This window comes from Bombus pascuorum, chromosome 12 (assembly GCF_905332965.1).
Source record: "Bombus pascuorum chromosome 12, iyBomPasc1.1, whole genome shotgun sequence".
Taxonomy (NCBI): Eukaryota; Metazoa; Arthropoda; class Insecta; order Hymenoptera; family Apidae; genus Bombus; species Bombus pascuorum.
Window position 1 is genome coordinate 332,930 of NC_083499.1, and position 12,768 is coordinate 345,697.

The 12,768-nt window shown below is 35.9% G+C and overlaps 2 protein-coding genes across 6 annotated transcripts in view; one reads left to right on the forward strand and one right to left on the reverse strand.

Moving 5' to 3' along the window:
- LOC132912466 (26S proteasome non-ATPase regulatory subunit 9) overlaps nucleotides 1–8,715 on the forward strand; it is a 272,372-nt gene extending 263,657 nt beyond the window's left edge. The window contains exon 5 of the mRNA XM_060969904.1: nucleotides 8,703–8,715. The gene's annotated coding sequence lies outside the window, so the exon portion shown is untranslated. The remainder of the gene's footprint in view (nucleotides 1–8,702) is intronic.
- LOC132912449 (hemicentin-2-like) overlaps nucleotides 1–12,768 on the reverse strand; it is a 547,362-nt gene that overhangs the window by 152,862 nt on the left and 381,732 nt on the right. The window lies entirely within an intron of this gene.

Here is a 12,768-nt window from a genome sequence, read left to right on the forward strand (position 1 = left end):
ACCCACAAAAAAAATCCTGTTCTCATTAATTAATTCCACCTTAGCTCTCGCGAGATCTAACCACATATTCTCTCCACAAGTTTCATCCAGCGTTCCCCAACTCCGATATTCTCTCCACGAACCCCAGCAGTTATTAACACCATGTCGCGTCGCGAGCTATGGATAAAAGAGAGGACGCGTCGCGGATCGCGATCCCCGAAACCGGTCTCGCTTCGAATTTAATAACCGAACGTGGCGGACCTTGGGGAGAGGTACGGTGGCTTTGCAGAGAGTGGCGAACAAAAGGAAGAACGCTCGAAACTGAAAGAGAGAAAAAGAAACGAGGGTGAGGAACAGGAATAGGAGAGGTGCTTACGTGGATGACTCGAAAACTTTGTTGCTGACGGAGACGTGTGGAAATAGAGGGTGCGACATAGAACAAGAAAGGAAGAGAAAGAGAGGGAGACAGAGAAGAGAAACAGTGGGGAAGACAACCATACATTAATTACTCGGATGTTATATGCATGCTGATGGGATGCATACATATGAACACGTGTAAGTAAGTCGTGTGTGGCGTGTGTGCGTACACGAGGAGTCAGAATACTCCCTCGGGAGTGACGGTCCCGCCATCGAGATTTCAGCGTTCCCTGAGCACTGGGGACACCGTTGTCTCGGCCCGTTTAGACACGCGAAAAGGATACGCAGCAGCGAGAGAAATGGCAACTGTGTTTTCGTGATCTTTATACGAAAACGGCGGGACGAGTCCCGCGGGGGAAACACGGAAAATGCGAAAGACTAGCTCGGAGAAAACACAGTTGTTGGGCTGGATCGATTTTTAATGAAAGGGTGGAGTTTGATTATGTCGCGGCGATGAACAGGTAGCGGAGTGTTTTGTTGAGAATCGGAGCAATGGCGTGTGAAAGTGTTAAAAAAATATACCGACGTGCGTTAGTATAATATACATACGTTTGCAGATATGTGGTATCATTTTATAGAGTCGATGATATTTAAAAAAAACTTAAAGAATAGGATAAAAGAGTGAAAGGAGTAAAATCGTAGGGTAAAAATGTCGAATATAAATTACCATTGTATAAAATTTTTATTAGAAGAGATAAGCCCGATCTTTCACTGATGCAAATCTCTGGACTTTATATTTAAGGATGGAGAAAGGAAAGTTGAAAATGACAAATTAACCTAGTAGACTAAAAAAATTCAAATATAAAAGAATGAACCACTATCGAGTAAAATATTTATTCAAAGCAATAAAAACGATCTTTCGCTGATATGGATGACGAAGGGCAATTTTATCAAGAAGAAGAGATAGAAGTAATAAAATTAAAGTGTAAAGTCGCAGAATGAAGAAATTCAAATATAAACGAATGAATCACTATCGCGTAAAATTCTTATTAGAAGTGATAACACCGATTTTTCGCTGATACGAGTTTCGCAAAGCATAAACTTTATATACGAAATTCGATACGTCAAAAGTAATATAAAAAGATTAGCGTTAGCAGCTATTGTTTTCCAGCATCCATTTAACAAGGATTTTACATAGAAATTTATTATCTGTTTTCTTCTCCGTCCTTGACAGAGAGCTTGTAAGCAATCATAAGATAAACTGAATAACGCGTTCGTTTATCGCGCGAATTGAAAGTAATACGCGCTATTGGCCCAGCCGTTGAGCCGGTTTTCTTCGTTTTGCCGATCGTTCGATCCTGCGTTCGAATCAGCGTCGATCGAACGGATTGTAATCGCAGCTGTGACATTTTAGTTAATCCCACCCGTTTGGATAATATCGTACAAAAGCGAATGCTGCATTCATGCATCGGTTAATTTATAGTTGTACGAGTTGTTCGCGCGAAAACACCCAGTTTGCAGCTGGCCATTGCGCAAATAAAAGTTGTTATTGCCGTGGCACACATCGATCCATAGACCAGACTCGTCGATGCTCGACCATGGTAATTTGAATTCGAATTATTGAAACATCGAAACATCGAAAAGGAATTCACAGAAATTTCCTTTCGTAGTTTTGACTCGAATTATAGATAGTTTTGGCTGTTTTGATATTTCTTCACGGTATTAATTCGCTGTTAAATTTAAATTTTTGCCGTTTTCTTATGATAATTTCTGGGTTCATTGGATTCTCAATTATTTCAGACAGTTAGATTCCTAAGCTTGTTTTTATGGTTCTTGAAATATAGATAGTTTTGGTTTTTGATGCATCTCGCAATAATTTTTTTTTTATCCTTCCGTTGTTATGTAGAAGTAATACATTTAGCATAGAATATCAAAATCTTGTTTGAAGATTTTTATAGTTTGTTCATTCGTAAACTGTCACGTAATACATACTATTTTTCAAATGATCTACTAAACGCCAAAACTTCATTTTTCAAAAGTTCTTAGTTGTATCTTGAACAGTTCTTCGTAAGCATTCTTTGATCTTTGAATACCTAATGTTCCCTCTACTTCTCCAAGATTAAAGATCCAATTCTATTGTAACTTTCAATGTTTTCTAATATATCACATTTACATTACAAATCGTTATATCGCTTTATATTAGATCTGTCTTACAAAAGTTAAAAAAGATTAAATTGTCAGTTCTACGAGATAGGCAAAGATGTATGAAATAATTATTTGAAAAATTCCACGTCGAGAATATAGTAAAAATAATTTTTCCCCTAAATCGTCGTTAAAGAAATCAAAATAGGTAACAAAATTCCAAGTAGGTACTTCTCATTCAATACGATACAAAATACGAGAAATAATATTCGAAGAGATTCTTGTCGAGAATATAAAGTGATTTTTCCCCTCGATTTTCCGTGAACTCATGCCATCCACGCGATTTTCCGACGTGCAACTACTTACTTATCCTCGAAACGACGCGAGGAACAGAAACGAGACTGACGTACCGTTGAAATATTATCATCATAAAAGCGACAGCGAGCTGCACTGCGTTGTTTCTGGATAATCCTCGAATGTCTTCTACTCGACGTTGAAGACAACCCCAATGCCGCGGTTGAGAAACAGAAAGCGTCGCTCATTCCTCCCTGTGTCCGTTTCGTTTTTCCATGACGCCGTTTTCCTTTGAAACACCTTGCCGTAACGTTACGCCACATTATTAATTACCTGTCGGATTTCCTCTTTCTCTTCTTCCTTCAATAACGCTCGCATAAGGATACACTATCCTGTATTGTCTACGGCATGACCGTCTCTTTCATGTGAAATTCTTTGAATATGAAATCGAGACGTGTCTTCTTCGAGGTATCTTTGTGAATTGGAAATTTTAACGAAGGTACTAAGGATCGTTTCAGTATTAAATAAGTATAGTGCAACGTTAACGCGACTTTTTCGATTTTATATTTAATACATATTTTGGAATATTTTTACTGATTGGAAATATTATACTTTTATGAGAAATTAGTCAAAGTACACGTGCAAATTATTGTTACCTTATAATGAATTTTTTCATCGCAATTCTTTACTCCCGTGATTCAAATTCCTTTCAATGCATCATCATGGATAAATAAGGAACAAACAGACTCAAATCATAATAGTCATCTTATAATAAATTTCCCCTCAATTATATATATTATATGAAAATATCTGACCTCGAAATATAAATTCCCTATCATCAAAAATAAAGAAGACATAAATAAATTTACCCAAACCATTCATTCGAAATGCGTTATCAAAGACAAACCAAGGAACAAATCGCTTCAGCACAAAAAAGAAATTATACTAATACTATACTAATACAGGAAAAAGAGGTACACTCATCGAAACCATCATCATTATTTCGCAATCCATTCTTCCATTTCAATCCTCTAACCTCAAAGTTCAAATTCCCTACGTAACCCTATGTATCATCAAAAATAAAAAAGAAACAAATAGACTAACACAAAACTATAATTATCATCTCACGACCAATTTTCTCCAAATATATCCCTAAAAATCTTTAACCTCGAAATTCAAATGCTCTAAAATGTATCATCAAAGGCAAACCAAGAAACAAATCCCCAACATGAAAAATATCCAAAGACGAATTACTAAAAGAATACGTCTTCCGTGCCATAACTTTCCATCAAGGACGCGATATCACACCGGTGTAATCTTCGAATGATGTTTGGGTGCACATCTTTGGTCCCTTGCACTTTGTGGCGATAGACACGTCGCGGATTAAAATCGACCCTCTTTCTCTTACTAAAGGAGACGCTCGTGTTTTCCTTTTCATTAATTACGCACCGCTGGTCCTTTGGTACGAACCTGTAGAACAACACGAAGGTCTGGTCTAGTAGCTTCTCTGATATTTGCATTCGGTTAATTATTTAACGAACGTTGTGGCGGCCATGTAAATGACCACGCGGGCAAACACGCTGTAATATGCAGCTGCGCTCACTGCTCACGTGTTTCACTATGCTCTTGGTTTATTTGCAAGGAGACAGCTTATCGTCTACTTTCGGAGTTTTCCCTGCAGCCAGCGCGGTTTAATTAAGTTGCCCGTTAGCGGATACCGTAATTCGCGCGGTTATTTATTTTCCAGCTCCCCTCGGCTCAACTTCCTTCGCCGGTAATGTCTCGCGGCCTCTTTCCTAGAATCTTTTATGCCGTCTCGGGTCGTTAGGGGATTGCCTGTTTAAACGACTTTGTCGTTTTTAAATGTCTTTCTTGCTCCTTTCTTCTTTTTACTATTCTCTCTCTTTTTCCATTGGTTCCCCTTTGCTTCGTCTCGTTTAGTTTGACTTCGAGGTATATTTAGGGGCGATATGCAAGGTAATAGTAACGCGGTACCGCAATTTATAGTTAAGGCTACGATTAGGGTGGATGCGTTCTCTCACGAATATAGAAAATGCACAGACTTTTATCAAACTAGCTCATCGGCCTTCAGATGTTTCATTCATCAGAGTAAATTTTAACGCATTTGCTATAAGTGTAGTCTAAAAAGTGGAAGAGTTGTTTATGGTACCTTTATGAGTTCTTAGAGAATCATGTTGTGTGTAAATCGCTGAAGAATTTATAGAGAATAGCGAGGCAATCGTAAGTATATTCTGTGAATTTTCATTGAATGTTTATGTAGATTCATTGCAAATGATAATGAAATATCACACGTAATAGTAGTAATAAATAAAAATATTGTTTGCTGTATAGAATGCATAAGTACAGAGTACAGAGTTTCTCGTAGCATCGGGAAACCGTTTCGGTAGTGGATTCTGCACACGGAAACAATAAAGAAAAGTATCTAACGAACATTACCCGTAGAAATGAAAAGGTTAGAAATAAAGGAAAGAATATGACAATCAATGATAAAAGGTCTTCAGTCTTGTATTTGGATGCAAGAAGATCATTTTGAACATCTCTTGTCATCATCAAAAAAGTATCTAACGAACATTATCTGCAGAAATAAAAAACAGAGTAAAATAATCAGTGATAAAAGGTCTTCAGTCTTGTATTTGGATGCAAGATCATTTTGAACATTTCTTGTGGAACTATGCAGATGCAGTTTGTTTAAAAAGAAACCGCAATAACTCGAAAACAAGATTAAATATGTTTATGCGAACCTCTTTGTATTGTCTTCCCGTGCAGAATCTACCAATGAAACTCTGTGTATAAATGTTACTTATTTTTAAAAACCTGTTATATACTTCTATAGCGGCCCCTTCTCTTAAAGAGGTGGTCAATTTACCCTGTGTCGTACTGCCGATTTTGACACAAGCATGGCAGGCCCCAGCAGTGATAAGTGGTTGCGTTTCAACCATCTGTGAGAGAAGATCCGCTTTTTCCCTTATGTGCTTTAAGAGAAGTTGTAGTAGTTAAAGTCAATTATTTCCTCTGAGCTCTCCAAGAGATGTAAGAAGTGTTGCAATGAACATCTTATAGCACCAATATTTTACACTCATGTTTCACTTCTAATTTCCAAAATCAATGCATTTATCATTGTCTACAGAGCAGTAAAAGTGTTTACGATTTAAATTCAAACTTACGTAATATTATAATTTATGAAAAATTTTACAATCTACGTAAAACTACATAAGTTTGAATTTATTGACACCAATCACTCTTGATCTAGCGAAATTACTTAGCGGTCTACATTCAAAGTGTTATTTCATCCGGGATTCGGGAGACACGCGACGGCGACTAGGTGGACTACTCTCGGACCGAGACAATTCCCCGTTGCATCAGCGAGCGCGACACACCTGGGGTGATGCTGATGAATGGCTTGAATTAATGGCATATGGCACGCGCGGTATCGCGGAGAAAAATTTTCGCAGAATAAACAGGCCTTGTCCTCTGTCTTTCATCCTTCAAATACCATATGCGTGGCTAGGATTCGTGAGAAAAAAAGAAAGAAAAAAGAAATGAAAGAAATGGGAAGGGCGCCGAAGCGTCGCCGGTGAAAACATAACCAGAGTATAAGAGAGAGAGAGAAAGAATGTTCGCGCTCGTGGAACAATCGGACGTAGGAGACAATGAGACTACTGTGTCCCGATTTTGTCGCTGTGAGGGTAACTATCAGCAGTTAACGCTCGCTTTTCAGCGTGTGGAGGCTCCTGTACGCGCTCCGTGGGGCGTTTCTTTCTCTGGTGCTCGAGCGTTTCTGTCCGTTCAATGGATTCCTTTTTGTTTCTTTATCTTGTTGTTAGTCGCTTTTTTCTCGCTTTTTTTCAAGGGAAATATATGGGCGTAATGATAGTGCCAGAACGCGCATTATTTATTATTTTCATCGTGGCTGGTCGACGCTGGCGATATTTCTGCCAGGAGGTCTCATTGATGGGGCCGGAATCGCTGGCTCCGCTCTCGAGGGAGCATCTTGGAGAGGTGCGTGAAGCAATTTATATAGTTTTTGTGTCACATTGAAGTGGCTACGTTTCGCGGTGCCGCGCTACGTTGGTTATTCGTTTTGACTGGTTGGTGATTGCTGGATACTCTGTTGATTCGTATTAACGATCTCACTGGGTGCCATTAGTATGGTGTATTCGGAATTACCCTATTAAAGTATGTAGGTTTTTGACTGGGTCGTTTCTTGCGCTAGACTATTTTCTTTCAAACAGTAAATTGTTAAAAGTATATTAAGTTTAATGCGGATGATCTTAGACAAAAATAAGAAATGAAAAAAACCGGCGAACGTTCGCAACATTAGCTTTAATTGAAGATTTATTTCTACTAAAAGGAACCTATTTATTAGCTATTTATTTTTCAAAGTTAAGGCATCTTCCAATTTTTATACGAAACATTCACCATGTCGCGAATGTTTGATAAAATCCGGAGTCCTAACAGGATACCTGTAAGAATAAATTAAAGTACACTTGTGCTGTCTAAGATGTTGCAGAAACTGTTCTCAGGAATTTAAACGGACTCGGGCGCATAAATATGAAGTTCTACAGAGTTCCCTTTCGTTCGGATCTTAATACGATTCTTGATTTCCCAAGTAAACTAATTTTTTGTTCAAGGCGTGCTATATAAGCTAATACAGGTTTAAATAACAAATACGATGAACGTAATAATGTTTCCGCTAATCTCTTTAATGGATTAATGTATCAGTTAAACCACAATTTTTATTATGTTATTAATTTTTATTATGTTTGATCACCTAAGAAGCACTACCACTATTTTACGAAATAGAGATAATTATAGAGAATGAGATAATTATATCTATTCGACATTGTGTAGTTTAAAATTCAAGTTTAATAAATATTCTATTTATGTCTTTAATAAGTTTACAAATTTATAAGTGTAATTTAGTATGCACTAGATATAATCAAACAACAAATAACGAAATATTGATGAAACAATTCAGTCTTTAGAATCTTTAGAAATACCTTGAATGATGAAAATTATTGAAACGGATAAATGAAGCACTACTTATATTGTACCTGCTTGTTAGATAATGAGCATAAATTGTCAATTCCATTGCTTTTGGAGAGTTTGTTTCGCACATCGCGACAAACACAGGACGTGCCAAAACTCAGTCCATTATATCATACACCTAATCGCCTTAACTGCACGCTACCATTCAGTAACACCTATAAATAACTGGTTTGTGTAGTCTTTCAGTAAACCTGTATACACTTTACTATGCATCCCAAGTACTTTCAAACGCGATTCAACCTCGTTCTCCGACAATTCCATTACTTTTAATCGCATTAAGGGGGCTGGCTCTAGCTCAACTAAAACTTATTTATTCTTTAACACTTTTTTTCCCATGACAACTATTAATGATACTCGGATAATCGCGCGATCTTTTTAAATACGTATTGTAAAACACTTTTCTAAGACAAGAAATTATTTTTGAGAATGAATTTTTTGTTATAAATACACGAACATATTAGAAACTTTTCTGCAGATCAGTTGTAAATGTCTTTCAGAAAATATCTTTATAGATACAATATCTTTATATATCTTATCTATTATACATTAATATATATATATATATATATATATATATATATATATATATATATATATATATATAGATATGCACTAAAACGTGCATTGTTACATATTGAGTCTAGATATTGAGTCTATATACTGAGTCTTACATATCGGGGCAAACATTTTGCACATTTTCTTTAATTTATAGACGAAAACTAACGTACATGTACCATCGCTGAGAAGTTTCAGAATACCTACTTTTAATAGAATTTTAATTTCTAATGTGGATTATGTATTTCTAATTGCCACAATATGGAATATCTATTTTAGATCCCATTTATGTTTCAACGAAACAGTAAGTATATTAGTAATACATAATCTAAAAATTAAATACCATTTCTTGCTATCTTTATTATATACTTTATTTTCTTCAATTCCGAAGCCAACATATTAACTGTCCTAAGACTTTCGAGCGAGTATGTGTGTGTTCATACAACGTTTTTCACTTATTTCAATGTATGCTAAATTCACCTCTCTCAACCCTATGTAAAATTTGCTATAGTTTCGCCCGCGTGCTTAAGCATGCACAGAAGCTTCGATCGAACGAATCCTTTGGAAAATCTCCCTCCGTTGGTTTCTTTCCAAACAAAACCAACCATCGTTCGATTCGTAATTGATAACGACACCGGCGCGTTGCGGTTGTCAGTTAACGAAACCAATTTCATTTACGCGGTCACAGTCGAGGGAAAAAGAGGGACGAACAGAAAAGGGGAGTGTAGCAGACGTTTTCCCCTCGACTGGCTAGAATTTCGAACGAAATAAATCACTTATGCCAGCGAGTCAGTCGAAATTTATTAGTTTCACCGTGGAAAACCACGGCAACGCGAATTTCGTCGACTAACACACCTGTTTCGTTGGTCAAACTTCTGCAGTTTGAAATTTCAGCTTGGAAGGGAATCGCGTTTATCGTCAGCCAACCGGTATTTACATTTTCTATACGAGGATATGCGTGTAACAAGGTTATACTCGAAATGGTAACCAAAGATATTGCAGTACATTGTTATTGTCGCAGTTGGGAATCCAATTTCCTTGAGTGTGCAGGCTAATAATCGGGTTTACAGCGTCTTCCGAGGGCTGAACTGGCTTATTGGGGATGGTCGTTTTTGAAATTAACGACCTACGCCAGGCACAGGATGCTTAGAGGCTGGATTACGACCCAGTCGACAGACTGCCTCCCCGTTTCGTCGTTTTCGAGTTTGGTTAATTGCTTGATGAAAAGACATTTCGCGTTTCTTCGTGCTTCTCGATGACGATGCGTGTAGGTCAAATGGATGACTATTCGAAATTCTACTAGAAGGTTTATTTAAAGTTAGCAAATCATTATTAGGTTGTTATATAATAAATGTTGCTTTTTCTTACGAGGTTGTGTTTCAGTTTTCCTCGGAGAATCTTAAGATTATTTCATCCATTATGTCGTTCAGAATATTTCAGTTCATTATTCCTTTCATCGATTTGGTAATATCCTAGAAGCAATTAATGTACTTGGAAATATCCACAAACCCGATATAGATACCTTTTCCTTAAAATAGAATGTTTTACAACGGTCAACATTTTATAAACAATCCTTTGCGATATTTGGATACATGGATCCGAAGATTTAGATATAACACTAAATACACGATTCATAAAAAGCTACAAAAAATCATTAACGTAATCATGTATTTTCTAATGAAACATTTTGTTTATCAAATTACGTAGATATACGTTTCATTTTTATAGTATAGAATTTTTGAAGTCGAATGTCCTATTAAACGATGCGAAATTTACTATACATACACAGTCCTAATTAATTAGTATATAAGCGATATAACAAACACAATGATGTACCGATGCCTTTTGCAGTCATTGTACGCGCGTTATTGATAATAATCCCTAAATCATATAACACCGATTGTTATACCAACTCGAGAAATTAGTAAGAACGCGACAGTAAGTCTAGCGCTACCGTATTCAAATTAAGCGAGAGAACAGTACCAACGCTATCACCATTGCAAAACTGGTTAATCTCATTATTACGCTCATTAAAACGAATATTCACGGTGTGTAAAGTAAATTACCCTAAGTAAGAGTGAAAAAAGGAAAAAAGAGTGGAAGGTAGGGAAAAGGAATTGGCTGCTCTCCGACAAGCGGTGAAGCCAGAGCGTTTGCTAATGGATTTAAAGCGAACTCCTCCACGTCATTCTTCCGCTTTATTACGTTCCATTTGTATTTTATATTCCGCCAACGTTCTCCGGTCTTCTAGTTCAGGATCAAACGTTAATCCCAATTATACCAGTGGAAAGTAGACACTGACATCACAAACGATCTCTTCTACTTTCGTCGCCTGTTCATTCGTTCTCTCCAGAGAATTTTCAAATATACGGGGTATGATATCAGAAAAAAGTAGCCGAAATTTTAGGTGTAGACGGGAAAGTAAGGTTATATCAATTTATATATATTGTTATATATTATATTATATTATTATAGATGTTATTAGAATATATACATATATATATATTATATAATATTTTTTTATTTTATTATATATTATATATAAATAATATATATTAATATAATATAATAATAAATAATATATAATATATGAGTATACATATATTGTTAATTGCTAGATTAAATATACGTTACTTATTAGAATATTATTAGTAGTTTAAATTTATGTATGTTATTGATAGTTTAAGGCAGTGTTGGAATTACGAAAAAGATCGACACACAACTAGCAAAAATGATTAACTATGATTCATAGTTGAATGGTGTATCGCTCCAAATCCCATTTCATGCAATCCATACATACTGCTGAGGCGTGATCTTGTCAGTCGGTATCTATACAGCAATTGAATCGTTAAATAGAAGTCCATTGTTGAAGTGCTGTCTTTTAGAGATATAACATTTCATCATATAGATACGTTGAAATTATGAATCGTAAAAAAACGAGTTCTATGAAATCACAATTTTTTTGTTATAGTGTACCGAGTATTTTGTTTGATTTTTGTTTTTATTTACTTTTATCAGAAAAGACACTCGTACGCGAACTTTTATATACAATAAATGAAAGAAACATTACAATGGAGACGATTAAATTCTATGTTATCTATATCAAAAATGATAGTTTAAATTAGATAAATTTACCATTGAAAAATACTCACGAACCTGTGTAATTAATGCTAAAGATAATTCCATTAAATATTAAGGCTTACTTTACTCTTTGAATGGATGATTGGCTGTTCAAATACTTCTGTGACTTTCGCGAAGTACGTATCAGCAATAAATATTATGTAAATTCAATATATATTTTCGAACTTGTTACAAACTCTGTCAATCACTTTTTTTTATAACTTCATTCATGCACCAATCTTAGTATTTATAGTCTTTTTTTGTGATTTGTACTTATTTTACTGCCATTCACTCGATTCATTCATTTATACCATTTATTTTTTCCACATTCACTCGCATTCGTGACTTCGCTTTCAGAGTATTACAGTGGGGACACTGGGCATTTGTTCAGAATATCACACAATCTTCTATCGTCGAATTTTATTGAATGGAATTGATTCTGGTCCGATATTTTTTGTTGATGGTTTTAAGAATTTCGTTTCTCCTGTGATATGGTGTATCGAGCGTCGTTCTCCATGATTTCGATTGTGTAACTTTAATTTTCTTTTGGTTGTTTTTTGTAACTATACTCCAGATGTTACCCCATATGTCCATATTGGTTTAACCATTGTTGTGTATATCACCTGCTATTTATTATTTTCAGTTTCAATCTTCTCCTAATTAGCTAATACAGTTGTTTTGTGGTTGATCTTTTGGTATCTTTTGTTATGTGTAGTTTATGTAAGTATCCTAAGTTATCCTTCTACGTAGTACAATTCATAAGTATTTCATTTCCGATATAATCAAGATAACTAATATAGCCATAATGGTCACAGCAGCAGATGCTAGTGAATTGAAACTACTGCAATTGCTAATAAAATTTCAAAACATAACGCATGTAATTTACTCATAAAAGGTATCTAAAAGTACAACAAATACTTTCATGAATCTGTACACATACTCCCATCACGTAACACTTTATAACTACTTCGCAACTAGTATTATACATCAGCTACGAATTCTCTAACAGCAGCAACCTTAACGACTAAGCGCAGCGAGTTACCCCAACCGTTAAACGCAGCCTTATTTCAGAACCTAATTTGCCACACAAAGTGTCGGGATCGCGTGAAATTGGTCTAAACAGTACGGCCTGGTCTTCGTATTATGTGCACACGTTCATATAGCTGTACGGTGCACCCGCGTCTCCTATCTCGCGTTGCAAACTTGCCTTCAGGCTCCACATATGCATACAGCTTTCGTAAATATGAATTC